General features: G+C 42.4%; 1 pseudogene; it reads right to left on the bottom strand.

The window, feature by feature from the left end:
• Positions 1-110: 110 nt before the first annotated feature.
• On the bottom strand, positions 111-2,136 carry LOC107760759 (5-epi-aristolochene synthase 3-like; annotated as a pseudogene).
• Between the last annotated feature and the right edge of the window lie 15,894 nt (positions 2,137-18,030).

Genomic DNA, 18,030 nt, shown 5'->3' with positions numbered 1-18,030 from the left:
GATGCATTATATGTACGTTTTGTGAGATCAAGTATGATAAAAAGAAATACTAAAGGAAGGACGAGCAAAAGGCTCAGATTACTTCATACACTGAAAATTAGGTCACAAGAGAATTCATAACACTTGAAGATTACTTCTTACAAGGAGGTCCTAGTTAAGAAGTGCACTGCACAATCGCAAAACCAGCTTCCTAACAACTTAATTATACAATTAAAAAAAACATATATAACTACTTTCTCAACACAGAAGAATGAAGTTTCTTTAATATGAGAAACAATTGGCAGCTCAAACTTTGATGGAGTCCACAAGTAGGACAATATTGTGAGGTTTCAAGACTTTCTTCGGACGAGTATATCCATCTAGATTGTGTATATATGTAACCTCAACAATACGAGCAAGATTGAGAATACGAGATAAAATCTCCGTAGATATAGGATTGGGCCTAAGAAATCCTTCATTAATATCCTTCCATGCTGCTTCAGCCATTCCTTGAAATTTAACCATTGCATCTTTTGTTGATATGCTATAATCTCTCATGCAACACTCAATTCCTGTTGCAATTTGTTCCCTAGTTTTCTCAACCTGAAAGGTAGATAGATTAGGGGTCGGGTTAGCTTTTATATTGCCTCAATTGTTGTCACAACATTTTGTTTGTCTAAATCTCATATAATTATATAATTTCTTGAGATACATTTCATACCTCGTACGTGGCTGTATCATTAATGACTTGGCATATTATCACACTAGCTTCAAGAATTTTAGGATTCTTTGACAACCACTCAAAATCCTGCTCCGTAACGGACTTCATGCCCAAATACGATGTTGTCGTGAGGTAGTAATATGTAGTAGTTGCTAGTGCATTGCTTAGGTATTCAGAAACAGGTGGCATATATCCTTCAATAAACCATGTTGACTCGACATTATAATTTCTTACTACTTCTTTCATCTACGAATACAAAATATATATGTTCAAGTGTTAGAAAATTTAATTGAATTGTATCAAGTTTTTGATCACTAAACGACGTACACAAGGTAAAACAAAGTGAGAAATAGATTAAGGAAAAAACATATTTCAATAGTTAAATTGCACAAACATACCTTTTCTATTGCATGGCAGACAATATGAGATCTTCCACCACTAGACAATTACTTTTTATAATCCTTGTAAAGATCTAGAATTGCTTTGTAACTGATTTTTATGTAATCAGGAAGCCGATCAATTTCGTTAATATCGCATCTGTAGGATGACAAAATTAAGGTGAACTCATGCATTTTGAAAGAGCACAACTATAATGAGTAGAAGTTCGTCTTATTCTTTTCACAACGACATTCACTATCAAAGAATAAGTGAACTGATGAAGTTCATACCTTTGTATGGCATCTGTGTATGCCTCAAGTTCTTTAACTGTACCATAAGCATCAAAGGTGTCATCGACAATCGAAATCATTGATATGGTCTTAACGAGTATGACGCGAGCTTGAGAGTATTGAGGCTCAAAATAAACTCCTAATGCCCAAAAGTAGCATTCAACTACTCGATCTCTAGCATATGGAAGTGTTGTTACGAAATCCAAATCTTTCCACCACCTACATCATAACAAATTACCATCAATACTTGAGATATGATCAATCAAAAAAGGGTCCATCGTTTTTATATATCGTACCTTGATACTTCAGCAAGTTCTTGTTTGTGCAACATTTGGAGCAAGTTGTAATACAATTTGGCAAATCGAAGTAACACATCATTTTTTGATTTTTCCTTCTCATAGATTGATGAGATGAAAAATCGGGTCTCGACTCTAGGAACACCCTTGTGCAAACATTGCTCAAGGGCATGTGTCACTTGCTCTCTAAGCGGAGATTTCAAATGTGGAACTGTAGATTCAAGATGAATAGTGGAGAAAGCAAGTGCGTCTTCTAAGATATCGTCAGCATGAGTCCTTATGTGTGAAGCTTCATACAAGTTCAATAATCCTAAGACATCACTAGCAAGAGACTCCTTGAATTTGCCATTTTCATCTTGGAATTTGCTGAAAATTTCTGGTTTTCAAGGAAGAATACACAATATTAACCTTTTTTAAAATTTCTGGTATTTCAAGATAGAAAGCTCAAGATTAATTAACCTTCTTTCAACATCCGAGCCCTCTAACTCATAAGTCAATATCCGGTTGACTTTTCCAACTTAAACCTTCTTAAAAGAGACTAAGTGTCTCATTTCTTACCAAAACCACACCAAACGCAAACCAATCAACTCGACCACATAAAGCATGGATAACGAAGCATAAAGAAGCAGAAATGGGGGAAACAGAGCGGTAACTCATGAGACGACTGGCCGGGTCGTCACAGCCATACACCTAGGTGCTAAATTGACTTATACATACATATAAGTGATGGAAGTATTTATAAAAAAAATGGCTTGAAAGTGAGTGTGATAGGAAAAACATACCAAAGTTTTAAACTTTAATTTGAATAGTTTAATGAACTTGAATTCTTGAAAGTTATGAAAATTGTATATAACAATAAAATGGTGTCAAACATTTAGAACGTGCTAATGAAAGCGAAGGGGTGGGGACGAACACTCTACCGCATAGTGGAGTGGATAGCTAGGACTACTAAAATGGAGATCGATCGTGTACAACAACAATCCTATATTTGATGTGTACTCATCCACACTTCCGTTCCTTGTAGAGGAAGGCTAACTGCTTTTTGACTGGGAGCCCAGGTTATAAGATCGGCTCAGGATCATGGATCCTTTTCTATCAGATAGGAAGGTTGTAGCACAAAGCGTACTTCTAAGTAATTGCCTCATAAATCCTATGTCTATCTACATGAAGAAGAAATCATGTAAAGCAGAGAATTCTTATTTGTACAAATGGTACTTCGAGCTTAGAACGAGCATGAAGATTGTCATATAAATTGGAACAGAGAAAATATTCTTTAGAGTTATTATTGCATCCTAGATGTCATATACAGCTCTCTATCAATACACAGGTATCTAGTGATTAGTTCTTAAATTTTTCTTGTAAACAGACAAGACTGAAGTAGATTTTCAGATTAAGGTCAAGAATGAAAACATAAAATTAGTATATAAGGACAAATGGATGAAAACATAAAATTAGTATATAAGGACAAATGGTTGACGACTACAAAAGAATTTGATTCTCATCGATACAAAATATTGTGATTACAAGGATCTAAAGGAGATCCTAGTTAGGGAAATGCACTGCACAACACACAAAAGCAGCCCCCTAACAACTTACTTATACAACAGAATAAAAATAATAAAAATATATATTTTCTTTCTAAAAAACGAAGAATTAAGTTTCCTTTAAATCAGTTAAGTATAAATTTTACAGAGTACTACGTCTATTCGAATTATATTAAATATCTTGTTTTGCTTTTCAAGAATCGTTTAAAAACATTTACTTGAGAACAATATTGGAAATTTGTGATACTTCTCGTTAGAGTTCTAAGTTAATTAACGAGTAAAACTTAGATGTTGTTACCCTTCTCCGATTATCCAGTTTGTAATGTGGTTAAATGGCAATTTAAAAGTAGAATTAGATAATTTGGATATGAAAGCCGTAATAAATTGAATGAGAGGGTGTTTGGCTAAGCTTATAAGCTAGTCAAACTACACATTTTAGCTGGGAGCGTGCTAGAAGTCGTGCGTTGCACCAACTCTAGCACGCGACTCAGCGTATCCTTTTCGAATTAAGAGATATCAAGGACACCCCACATCAACCCTAATTCATATAAATACATCATAAAACGTCCTTTTAAAGGGGACACTACTTTAGGGTGAGAAAACACCCAAGGAGGCGAACCAAGTCCATCCCAGTGGAGCACAGATACGAATAGACTTAAGCATGTGGGATGCACATGAAGGAGATAAACCTTACTTGACAGAAGTGATATCTCTTGATCCTAATCGAAAAGGTTGCATATTCGATAAGGAGAAGGACTCCTTACTCAAAGAGAACACGGGTTAAGAAAGGGAAGGAGTTAGAAGTTAAGATCAACTAGAACTCTTCCACCAAGGGAGAGTAGCATCAGAATTCTTGTCAATCTCTATTTACTAACTCTATAAATATCAGTGTTGTTCTCTTTTACAGGTAACGCACATAAGCAGAAGTTAAACGTGAATTGAGAGAAAAATAGCAAGGCAATTTTGCAAGCAGTTCGTGTGTGATTCAAGTGTGCAAAACTGAAGCTACTTGAACCAAATAGAAGAACCAGTTCCAAATGTCTGTCTTTTATTCTAGTTCAATTGTAGTAGACGGTTTTATATTGTACCTTTCAGCTTTATCTAGAGGCAATTATAATAGGTACTCAGAGTATTCAAGTTAGAGTTAACTTGAAGTTGTCGCAACAGTTATAGGCTGTGTGCTACAACGGGATTAGAGTTAGTCTTAGGTTTACAAAAGAGTTTTTGTTAATGTAATTTTTGGCGCAGTGATTTTAGTGGAGAGTTTGAAAAAATCCTACTGGAAAGTAGGCCGAATTATATTTGCACCAATCGCTTATCCTTTTTAGGACTAGAGTTGGGCGTGATCAAATTTTGGCGTTGTTGCCGGGGAATTAGTGGTATAGCTGTAGCTGTAAATATTGCTCGGTGTTCAGTTTGAACTTTTATTTTATTTTATATGTATTTTTTTTAATTTTTATTTGAGAGACATGGAATCTTGGGAATTATGTGAGGTTTGATGTTAGTAATTCTACTTTTGTTCCTTTTTGTGCATATTGTGGAAGAAACCAAACATGGCAAAATTATCAAAATATTTCAGAGAGTGAGTTATGGGCGCCAACTCAATCTTATGTGTGGAATGTATGTGATATGTTTGGTAGTCAAGATGGTCACTTTTATGGTTCTATTATATTTCTTATCCTCCCCCCATCCCTTATTATGATGGTTTTACTTTTACTTGTGATGTTAATAGGAACAAGCAACCTGGGGATGCTGACCTAAAAGAGATCAAGAATATGCTAAGGTGCCTTGTGGAATAAAATAATGACACTCAATTACGGATACAAAGGCAAGAGGCAACTATTCACAACTTGAAGGCTCAAGTGAGTCGAATGGTAGAAGCTTTGAATGTTCCAAAACTCAATATTGTGGATAGAAGCCGAAAACAATATGAATTAGAGTCAGCAGTTGATACTCTGGTGGAGGAGGTTGGAGTGTAATACCAACAAACTTGCCAACTAGAACTTGAGGATGTCGATGTTGAAGACGTGATACTTGAGTCAGCCAAGGATAGTAAAGATACAAATTTTCTTGATTTTAGTGTCATTGATATTGAGGATGTTGAAAGTCCTGGAGTGCACATTGGTCCTTACTCCAAGCATTTTTTCACATTAGGTTTCGATGATGACATGAAAATAGAGTTATCCGAACCATACATTGGAAGGGCACTAAGTGATGACTGACCCTTCTGAGTACCGTGATAACCATGACCCGAAGATGCCCCACGATAACCTTGGTGGGCTAACTGAGCAGGCCTGAAAGAACGATCTCTACTATGCCGGAACTGGCCCCTCGAAAGAGCACCACTGTAACTGCCAAATCCTCGAGGCCTCTTGGCCTCCCTCTCCTCCCGATCCTGACGGCGAACCGTCTCAATCTCGCGAACGATATCAACCACCTCCTCGAATCGTAGCACCCAACACTCTCTCTCTCTAGACATCAAAATACGGAGATGGTAGTTAATACCATCAACAAATCTCCTAATCCTCTCATGATCTATCGGAACCATCCAGACGGCATGACGAGCCAACTCAAAAAACCTCGACTCATACTGTGACATAGTCATATCCACCTATCGCAACCACTCAAACTGTCTACGCAACTCCTTTCTGTAGGACTGCGGTACATACTTCTCTAAGAAGAGAGTGGAGAACTCATGCCAAGTAAGGGGCGCTGCTCCAATCGGCCTACGCCTCTCATATGCCTCCCACCAAGTGAAGGCAGCCCCAGTAAACTTAAAGGTGGTTAATGCCACACCACTAGTCTCAAGAATCCCTACTGTATGAAGCATCCGCTGACACTTATCAAGAAGACCCTGGGCATCCTCTCCCTCAGCACCACTGAATGACGGAGGCTAGAATCTACCAAACCTCTCAAGACGACGTTGCTCATCATCCGGCATAACTGGCTCAACAAACTCCTGATCTGGTGCAACCAACTAAGCTGGAGGTGCCCCCGGTGTCTGTAATCCCTGCACTACCTGCTCAGGTATGCGAGCAGCGGGGGTCTGATTGCCTCCCCCGGCTTGTGACATAGTTGTTGCTGTAGTGGCTGAAACTGCCTGATCTAGGCCAGTGCAAACTGATAAGATTTGTGCCAAGGCCTCCTGAAGACCCGGAATCACGATGGGCACAACTGGTGCCTGAACTGGTGCTACTGGAGCATCCATAGCTAGAGCCTGACCCGTAGCTAGGGAAGCTGGTGGATCTACAGGTGCTGCCCTCATTGATCTGCCTTTGCCACGACCACGACCGCGTCCACGACCTCTGGTGGCCTCCGCTGGTGGCATTGGTGGTTATCCACCTCGTCTGGTAGCTCGCATCCTCACCATCTATGAGAGAATAGGATAACATAAGTTTAGTACTCGGACCAACAAGTTCGCACGACAAGAGTTTCAAGAATATGAAGTTTTTCCTAAAAAGGTTCTGCAGCCTCTCGAGGATAATAAATACAGACATCTCCGTACCGATCCGCGAGACTCTACTAAACCCGCTCATGACTCATGAGACCTATGTAACCTAGACTCTGATACCAACGTGTTACGATCCGATCCCCGAACCCGATCATGATGGCGCCTCTCGTGAAGACAAGGGCAGCCAGACCAAAACGGAACACCTCTTTAAGTAGTTAATTATCATAAACAGTAATAAACATAATATAATATCCATAGATTGAGAAAATTTAACGATAACAACAGGGGAAACCATCCCGACACAACCCAAATTGGGGTGTTACAAGTCATGAGCAACTAAGGAATCCTGATACAAGTCTACTGAACACTAAATCCGATACGATAGTTCTATAAACATGAAAATGATAAGATAAGGGAGGCACGTGGATGCAGACGCCAACAACTACCTCGTAGTCTCCGAATCACTGCATGGACTAGGAGAATCAGCACTCAGGAGCGGACTTTGCGATGCCTGAATCTGCACACATGGTGCAGGGAGTAATGTGAGTACTTCGACTCAGTGAGCAATAATTATAAATAATGGCTGAACGTATGAAAACATGTAATGGCATAAAACAATTCCGTATCAAGCAGTAAATCACTTAAGGCAGTAAATCAGTGAAGAAGTAAAATGAAATCCCTTTTTAAAACAAGTAAAACGGGAAATCTTAAAAGGTAAATATCAAGTAGAATTCCGCCCCTCGGGCACAGTATCAATCACTTAGAACAGTATCAGCCCCTAGGGCTCACTCTTAGATCATAATGGGTACCCGCACTTACTTTGGGTGTGTAGACTCCGGAAGGGCCTCTTACGGCCCAAGCACTAAATCAAGACACCTCATGGCATCATCACTCGGCACTCGGCCTCACATCACTTGGCACTCTGCCTCACATCACTCAAGCCACCTCATGGCATATAAAGTATCTCAGGCCCTCGGCCTCATATCACTCCGCATATCCTCACATATGGCTTTCGGTCTCAATCAGTCCAAAAATCATCACAAGCCCCTTGGGCATTAGTAAAACAGTAGTTCTCAACCCAAAACATGATGTAGAAATATCATTTAAGTTTCAAATCTGAGTAAAAGTGGCTGAGTTTTTAAAACAATAGATATCAACATGACTGAGTTCAAATAATAAGTCAAGTAGTGAAGAAGTGATAAAAATCCCCGAAGGGTTCAAATAGTTGGCACGAAGCCCAAATATGGCAATCAACCCAAATCATGATGATAACAAATGAATTTCAGTCAAATACGCGGTAAAATCATCAATCAGGACGGACCAAGTCACAATCCCCAGTAGTAAAAAAACCCCACGTTAATCATCCAGCGCGTATCTTGCCTCAATATAGCACTACGATGTGCAATCTGGGGTTTCAAACCCTCAGGACATCATTGACAATTATTACTCACCTCGAACCGGCTAAATCTCTAGCTCGCGACGCCGTTGCCCCTCAAATCGGCCTCCACGAGCATCAAATCTATCCAAAATCAGAACGAAAACGTCACAATATGCTATGGGAACAAAGCCCAAGCGAAAACAATCAACAAAGGGCACGATTCCCAAAATTACCAAAAGCCGAGCCCCGAGCTCACGTCTTGGAATCGGGTAAAATTTACATTTTCAAAATCCTCATACCCGCACGAGTCTAACCATACCAAAATTATCCAATTCCGATACCATTTGGTCCTTCAAATCATCATTTTATATATTTGAAAGGTTTCACAATTTTCTTCCCAAATTCCATCCCAAATCACGAATTAAATGATGAATTCAATGGTAGATTCCTATATTCTAGCCAAATCTGAGTTAAAATCACTTAGCCCGATGAATTTCTTGAAAAACCTTCGAATATTTGCAAAAATCCGAGCTCTCTAGGTCAAAATAATAAAAGAAAACCCAAAACCTCGTATTTATAGAGTACCCCTCAAATTTCAGCCTCCGCGTGCCGCACCAAATCGACTGCGGTCCGCACAAGCCAGTACGGTCCGCGCAAAAACAACCGCGGCCGCACAAACCTTTCTTTGCTGTGACATGCTTTAGTATTTTGGCCGTAACGTTTTCTACAAATGTCCAAATTAATCTATCTTTACCTTTCTGGAAACTAGACACGAAGGGCTACAACTTTCGTTTTTGAATCATCTTACACTTTCTTGTAGATCAAAAGATATGAGCTTCCGAAGTAGGACCAGCAAATCGTTCCCCACTGCGGCCGCACACAATTTTGTGCGGTCCGCATGACACCTACCGCAGCCACACTTCTTTTTGTGCGGTCCACACAGCACATACCGCGGCCGCACTTCTTTTTGTGCGGATTGCGCGGGTGGTTTCCGAGGCCTGCAACCCTCCTGGACCTGCTACAACTATGATTTTCGGCCTAAAACATCCCAGAACCTGCTCGGGACCCCCGAAACTTCAAACTAATTGTACCAACACATCCCATGACATTGTTCAAACTTGTTCAACACTTCGGAACGCTTACAACAGCATCAAATCACCAATTTAACATAGGATTCAAGCCTAAGAACTCCAAGAACTCTTAAATTATGCTTTCGCTCAAAAAGTCTATCAAATCTCGTCTGAATGACCTAAAATTTTGCACACACATCCCAAATGACACAACGAAGTTATTGCCAAAATATCAATTCCGCCAATTCGAGCCTAAATCTTCTCTACAACTTTAAAACCCATTCTGATAGAGCCTAAGTCACAAATCACCTCCCGAAGCTAACCAAACCATCGGAACTCACATTCGATCCCTCTAACTCTTAAGTCAACATCTGGTTGACTTTTCCAACTTAAGCCTTCTTAAAAGAGACTAAGTGTCTCATTTCTTACCAAAACCACACCAAACACAAACCAATCAACTCGACCACATAAAACATGGATAACGAAGCATAAAGAATTAGAAATGGGGGAAACGGAGCAGTAACTCATGAGACGACTGGCCGGGTCGTCACATCCTCCCCAACTAAAACAAACATTCGTCCTTGAACGAGTCAAGAAACATACCTGAAGCCTCAAACAGATGAGGATATCTGCTCTGTATCTCACGCTCGGTCTCCCAAGTAGCCTCCTCTAAGGGTCGACCTCTCCACTGCACTTTCACTAAAGCTATATCCTTTGACCTCAACTTCCGAACCTGGCGACCCAAAATAGCTATTGGATCCACATCAAATGTCAAATCATCATCCAACTGAACTGTGCTGAAGTCCAAAACATGAGACGGATCCCTAATATACTTTCGGAGCATAGAAACATGAAATACTGGATGCACACTCGACAAGCTAGGTGGCAAGGCAAGCTCATAAGCCACCTCCCCCATCCTCCGAAGCACCTCAAAAGGCCCAATGAACCGCGGACTCAACTTCCCTTTCTTCCCAAACCTCATAACACCCTTCATGGGCGAAACCTTCAGCAAGACCTTCTCACCGACCATGTAGGACACATCTCGAACCTTCCAGTCCGCATAACTCTTCTGAAGCGACTGCTATGAAGCCTCTCATGAATCACCTTCACCTTCTCTAAGGCATCCTGAACCAAATCTGTCCCCAATAGTCTAGCCTCGCCGGGCTCGAACCAACCAACTGGAGATCTATACCACCTCTTGTACAAAGCCTCATACGGAGACATCTGAATACTCGACTGGTAGCTGTTGTTGTAAGCAAACTCTGCAAGCGGTAGAAACTCATCCCATGAACCTCCAAAGTCAATAACACAAGCATGCAACATGTCCTCCAATATCTGAATCGTACGCTCAGACTGTCCGTCCGTTTGAGGATGAAAAGTTGTGCTCAACTCCACCTGAGTACCCAACTCTCGCTTAACAGATTTCTAAAACTGGGAAATAAACTGAGTACCTCTATCTGAGATGATGGAAACTGGAACACCATGCAACCGAACAATCTCCCGGATATAAATCCCTGCCAACCGCTCTGAAGAATATGTAGTACACACAGGGATGAAGTGCACGGACTTGGTCAGCCGATCCACAATCACCCAAATAGCATCAAACCTTTTCAAAGTCCGAGGAAGTCCAACCACAAAGTCTATAGTGATCCTCTCCCACTTCCACTCGGGAATTACCATCTGCTGAAGCAAGCCACCCGGTCTCTTATGCTCATATTTTACCTGTTGACAGTTGAGACACCGAGCTACAAATCCCATAATATCTTTCTTCATTCTTCTCCACCAATAGTGCTGCCTCAAATCCTGGTACATCTTCGCGGCACCCGGATGGATAGAATACCGCGAGCTATGGGCCTCCTCCAGAATCAACTCTCTAAGACCATCCACATTGGGCACACAACTCTAGCCCTGCATCCTCAACACACCATCATCACCGATGGTCACATCTATGGCATCATCATGCTAAACCCTGTCCTTAAGGACAAGTTAATGCGGATCATCATACTGGCGCTCTTTGATGCGATCATATAAGGAAGGCTGAGAAACCGCACATGCCAACACCTGACTGGGCTCAGAAATATCCAACCTCACAATCCGATTGACCAAGGACTGAACATCAACTGCAAGGGGTCTCTCCCCAACTGGAATATATGCCAAACTCTCCATACTCACTGCCTTTCGGCTCAACGGATCGGCCACCACATTGACCTTTCCCGGATGGTATGATATACTGATATCATAATCCTTAAGCAACTCTAACCATCTCTGCTGCCTCAAATTAAGATCTTTCTGCTTGAACAAGTGTTGAAGACTGCGATGATCAGTAAATACCTCACAAGATATTCCATACAAGTAGTGCCTCCAAATCTTCAATGCATGAACTATGGCAGCCAACTCCAAATCATGAACAGGGTAGTCCTTCCCATGGGGCTTCAACTGACGAGAAGCATAAGCAATAACTCTACTCTCCTGCATCAATACACAACCAATCCCAACTCTCGAAGCATCACAATACACGGTATATGAACCTAAAGCTGATGGCAAAACCAACATTGGAGCTGTGGTCAAAGCTGTCTTAAGCTTCTGAAAGCTCTCCTCACACTCGTCCGACCATATAAATGGAGCACCTTTCTGAGTCAACTTGGTCAAGGGAGATAAGATAGACGAGAATCCCTGAACAAACCGGCGATAATAACCTGCCAACCCAAGAAAGCTAGGAATCTTTGTGGCTGAAGATGGTCTGGACCAACTCTGAACCGCCTCTATCTTCTTCGGATCAACCTAAATACCCTTGTTGGACACCACGTGCCCCAAGAAAGCCACTGAACTGAGCCAAAACTCACACTTGGAGAATTTTGCATAAAACTTCTCCACCCTCAATCTCTGCAATACAACTCTCAAATGCTCCGCATGCTCCTCCTGACTATGCGAGTACACCAGAATATCATCAGTCAATACAATAACGAACGAATCCAGATAAGGTCGAAATACATTGTTCATCAAATGCATGAACATTGTTGGGGCATTGGTCAGCCCGAAAGACATGACAAGAAACTCATAGTGATCATATCTAGTCCTGAAAGCAGTCTTAAGAATATCTGCATCCCTAATCTTCAACTGGTGATAGCCCGAACGGATATCAATCTTAGAGAACACCCTCACTCCCTGAAGCTGGTCAAATAAATCATCAATGCGAGGCAAAGGATACTTGTTCTTAATTGTTACCTTGTGCAATTACCTGTAATCAATGCACATTCTCATTGTGCCATCCTTCTTCTTCACAAACAGAACCAGCGCACCCCGCGGTGACACACTAGACCGAATGAACTCCTTATCTAGGAGTTTCTAAAGCTGCTCTTTCAATTCTTTCAACTCTACTGGTGCCATACGATATGGTGGAATAGAAATGGGCTAAGTGCCCGGCACCAGGTCAATACCAAAATCAATATCCCTGTCTGGTGGCATGCCCGGCAGGTCTGTAGGAAACACATCGGGAAAATCCTTCACAACTAGGACATAATCGATACTAGGAGTCTCAGCTTCAACATCTCTCACAAATTCTAGATATGAAAGGTAACCCTTCCCAACCATACGTTGGGTCTTCAAGAAAGAGATCACTCTACTAGGGATATAATCAGTCACACCACGCCACTCGATCCGCGGTACACCCGGCATAGCCAAAGTGATTGTCTTAGCATGACAGTCTAGAATAGCACGACACGGAGATAGCCAACCCATGCCCAAAATGACATCAAAATCCACCATGCTCAATAGCAATAGATCCACTCGGGTCTCCAGACCCCCAATAGTCACCACACATGACCAGTACACACGGTCTACAACAACAGTATCGCCCACCGGGGTAGATACATAAGCAGGTAAAGCAAGAAACTCACGGAGCGTACCCAAATAACGAGCAAAGTATGATGACACAAAAGAAAAGGTGGAACTGGGATCAAATAATACAGAGGCATCTATGTGGTAGACTGAAACAATACCTATAATAACAACATCTGAAGTAATAACATCGGGTCTAGCTGGAAGTGCATAGAAATGAGCTTGGCTACCGCTTGATTGACCTCCCCCTCGGGGGCGACCCCTAGTTGCCTGACCTCCACACCTAGCTGGCTGAGCGGGTGGTGAAGTAACTGGAGCAGAAGTCGAGGGATGACCCCTCTGCTGAGATGAGCTAGCAACACGATGAGGACACTGTCTCCACACATGTCCAAACTCTGCATACTCAAAACAACTCCCAGGGGCTGGAGAAGGGGACTAAAGGGAACCCCTCGCACTGGAGTGACCAACTGATGCACTCGGCATAGAAGAACCCTGATCTGATGGGGCACGAGATGAACTCTGGGCTAGAAGGGCACTGAGTGATGACTGGCCCTGCTGAGTACCGTGATAACCATGACCCAAAGATGCCCCACGATAACCTGGGTGGGCTGACAAAGCAGGCCTGAAAGAACGACCTCTACCATGCTGGAACTGGCCCCTCAAAGGAGCACCACTGTAACTGCCAAATCCTCGAGGCCTCTTGGCCTCCCTCTCCTCCCGATCTTGACGGCAAATCGTCACAATCTCGCGAGCGATATCAACCACCTCCTCGAACGTAGCACCCAACACTCTCTCTCAAGTCATCAGAATATGGAGATGGTAGTTAAGGCCATTTACAAATCTTCTGATCCTCTCACGATCTGTCGGAACTATCCAGACGGCATGACGAGCCAACTCATAAAACCTCGACTCATACTGTGACACAGTCATATCCCCCTATCGCAACCAGTCAAACTATCTACGCAACTCCTCTCTGCGGGACTGTGGTACATACTCCTCCAAGAAGAGAGTGGAGAACTCATGCCAACTAAGGGGCGTTGCTCCAACCGTCCTACGCCTCTCATACACCTCCCACCAAGTGAAGGCATCCCCAGTAAACTGAAAGGTGGTAAATGCCACACCACTAGTCTTAAGAATCCCTGCTATACGAAGCATCCGCTGATACTTATCAATAAAACCCTGGGCATCCTCGCCCTCAACACCACTGAATGACGGAGGCTGGAGTCTACCAAACCTCTCAGGATGACGTTACTCATCATCCGGCATAACTGGCACAACAAACTCCTGAGCTGGTGCAACCGACTGAGCTGGAGGTGCCCCCAGTGTCTGTAGTCCCTGCACTACCTTCTCAGGTGTGCGAGCAGCGGGGGTCTAATTGCATCCCCTATCCTGTGAAGTAGCTGCTGCTGTAGTGGCTGAAACTGCCTGAGACAGGCCGGTGCAAACTGATAAGATCTGTACCAAGGTCTCCTGAAGACCCGGAATCACGATGGGCACAACTGGTGTTGCTGAAGCATCCATAACTGGAGCCTGATCCGGAGCTAGGGCAGCTGGTGGATCTACAGGTGCTGCCCTGGCTGCTCTGCCTCTGCCACGACCACGACCGTGTCCACGACCTTTGGTGGCCTCCACTAGTGGCATTGGTGGTCGTCCGCCTCGTCCGGTAGCTCGTGTCCTCACCATCTGTGAGAGAATAGGATTACAGAAGTTTAGTACTCGGACCAACAATTTCGCACGACAAAAGTTTCAAGAATATGAAGTTTTTCCTAAAAAGGTTCTGCAGCCTCTCGAGGATAATAAATACAGACGTCTCCGTACCGATCCGCGAGACTCTACTAAACCCGCTCATGACTCGTGAGATCTATGTAACCTAGGATCTAATACCAACTTGTCACGACGGAATTCCCGAACCCGGTCGTAATGGCACCTCTCGTGAAGACAAGGCCAGCCAGACCAAAACGAAACACCTCTTTAAGTAGTTAATTATCATAAACAGTAATAAACATAATATAATATCCATAGATTGCAAAAATTTAATGATAACAACAGTGGAAACCATACCGACACAGCCCAAACCGGGGTGTCACAAGTCATGAGCAACTAAGGAATCCGGATATAAGTCTACTGAACACTAAATCCGATACGATAGTTCTATAAACATGAAAATGATAAGATAAGGGAGGCACAGGGCTGCGAACGCCAACAACTACCTCGTAGTCTCCGAATCACTGCCTGGACTGGGTGAATCAACACTCAGGAGCGGACTCTGCGATGCTTGAATCTGCACACATGGTGTAGGGAGTAATGTGAGTACTCCGACTCAGTGAGTAATAATTATAAATAATGGCTGAAAGTATGAAAACACGTAAAGGTACAAAGGAATTCCATATCAAGCAGTAAATCACTTAAGGTAGTAAATCAGTGAAGAAGTCAAATGAAATCCCTTTTTAAAACAAGTAAAATAGGAAATCTTAACAGGTAAATATCAAGTAGAAATCCGCCCCTTGGGCACAGTATCAATCACTCAAAACAGTATCAGCCCCTCGGGCTCACTCTAAGATCATTATGGAAACCCACGCTCACTATGGGTGTGCAGACTCCGGAGGGGCCCTTTACAGCTCAAGCGCTATATCAAGCAACCTCGTGGCATCATCACTCGGTACTCGGCCTCACATCACTCAAGCTACCTCGTGGCATATAAAGTATCTCAGGCCCTTGGCCTCATATCACTCAGCATATCCTCACATATGGCCCTCGGCCTCACTCAGTCCAAAAATCATCACAAACCCCTTGGGAATTAGAAAAACAGTAGTTCTCAGCCCAAAACATGATGTAGAAATATCATTTAAGTTTCAAATCTGAGTAAAAGTAGCTGAATTTGTAAAACAATAGATATCAACAGGACTGAGTTCAAATAATAAGTCAAGCAGTGAGGAAACAGTGATAAAAATCACCGAATGGTTCAAATAGTAGGCACGCAACCCAAATATGGCAATCGGCCCAAATCATGATGATAACAAATGAATTTCATTCAAATACGCGGTAAAATCATCAATCAGGACTGATCAAGTCACAATCCCCAGTAGTAAAAAAACCCACGCTCATCATCCAACGCGTATCTTGCCTCAATATAGCACTACGATGTGCAATCCGGGGTTTGTAATCATTACTCACCACGAATCGGATAAATCTCTAGCTCGCGATGCCTTTGCCCCTCAAATTGGCCTCCACGAGCGTCGAATTTATCCGAAATCAGAACGAATACGTCGCAATATGCTAAGGGAACAAAGCCCAAGCGAAAACAATAAACAAAGGGCATGATTCCCGAAATTACCAAAACCCGAGCCCCGGGCCCACATCTCGGAATCGGGTAAATTTTACATTTTCAGAATCCTCATACCCTCACGAGTCTAACCATACCAAAATTATTCAATTCCGATACCATTTGGTCCTTCAAATCATCATTTTACATTTTTGAAAGGTTTCACAATTTTCTTCCCAAATTCTATCCCAAATCACGAATTAAATGATGAATTCAGTGATAGATTCATGTATTCTAGCCAAATCTGAGTTAAAATCACTTACCCCAATGAATTTCTTGAAAAACCTTCGAAAAATCGCCAAAATCCGAGCTCTCTAGGTCAAAATATTAAATAAAACCCAAAAGCTCATATTTATAGAGTACCCCTCAGATTTCAGCCTCCGCGCTCCACACCAAATCGACCGCGGTCCGCACAAGCCAGTGCGGTCCGCGTAAAACAACCGCGGCCGCACAGGCCTTCCTCTGCAGTGACATACTTTAGTATTTTAGCCATAACTTTTTCTACAGATGTCTAAATTGCAATATCTTTATCTTTCTAGAAACTAGACACGAAGGGCTACAATTTTTGTTTTTTGAATCATCTCACAATTCCTTATAGATCAAAGATATGAGCTTCTGAAGTAGGACCAGCGAATCGTTCCCCACCGGCCGCACACTATTTTGTGTGGTCCGCATGACACCTACCGCGGCCGCACTTCTTTTTGTCCGGTCCGCACAGCACATACCGCGGCCGCACTTCTTTTTGTGCGGACTGCGCGGGTGGTTTTCGAGGCCTGCAACCCTCCTGGACCTGCTACAACTATAATTTTTGACCTAAAACATCCCGGAACCTGCCCGGGACCCCCAAAACTTCAAACTAATTGTACCAACACATCCCATGACATCGTTCAAACTTGTTCAACACTTCGGAACCTTACAACAACATCAAATCACCAATTTAACATAGGATTCAAGCCTAAGAACTCCAAGAACACTTAAATTATGCTTTCGCTCAAAAAGTCTATAAAATTTCGTCCGAATGACCAGAAATTTTGCACACAAAATGAAGCTACTGCAACTCTCGGAATTCCATTCCGACCCTTATATCAAAATCTCGCCTATCAACCAGAAATTGCCAAAATATCAATTCCGCCAATTCAAGCCTAAATCTTCTCTACAACTCCAAAACACATTCCGATCGCGCTCCTAAGTCACAAATCACCTCCCGAAGCTAACCAAACCATCGGAACTCACATTAGAGCCCTCTAACTCATAAGTCAACATCCGGTTGACTTTTTCAATTTAAGCCTTCTTAAAAGAGACTAAGTGTCTTATTTCTTACCAAAACCATACCAAACGCAAACCAATCAACTCGACCACACAAAGCACGGATAACAAAGCATAAAGAAGCAGAAATGGGGAAAACGGAGCGATAACTCATGAGACGACTGGCCGGGTCGTCACAGCCATACACCTAGGTGCTAAATTGACTTATACATACATATAAGTGACAGAAGTATTTATGAAAATAATGGTTTGAAAGTGAGTGTGATAGGAAAAACATACCAAAGTTTTAAACTTTAATTTGAATAGTTTAATGAACTTGAATTCTTGAAAGTTATGAAAATTGTATATAACAATAAAATGGTGTCAAACATTTAGAACAAGCGAAGGGGTGGGGACGAACACTCTACCGCATAGTGGAGTGGATAGCTAGGACTACTAAAATGGAGATCGATCGTGTACAACAACAATCCTATATTTGATGTGTACTCATCCACACTT

This window comes from Nicotiana tabacum, chromosome 11 (assembly GCF_000715075.1).
Source record: "Nicotiana tabacum cultivar K326 chromosome 11, ASM71507v2, whole genome shotgun sequence".
NCBI lineage: Eukaryota > Viridiplantae > Streptophyta > Magnoliopsida > Solanales > Solanaceae > Nicotiana > Nicotiana tabacum.
This window is presented reverse-complemented; position numbering and strand designations above follow the sequence as displayed.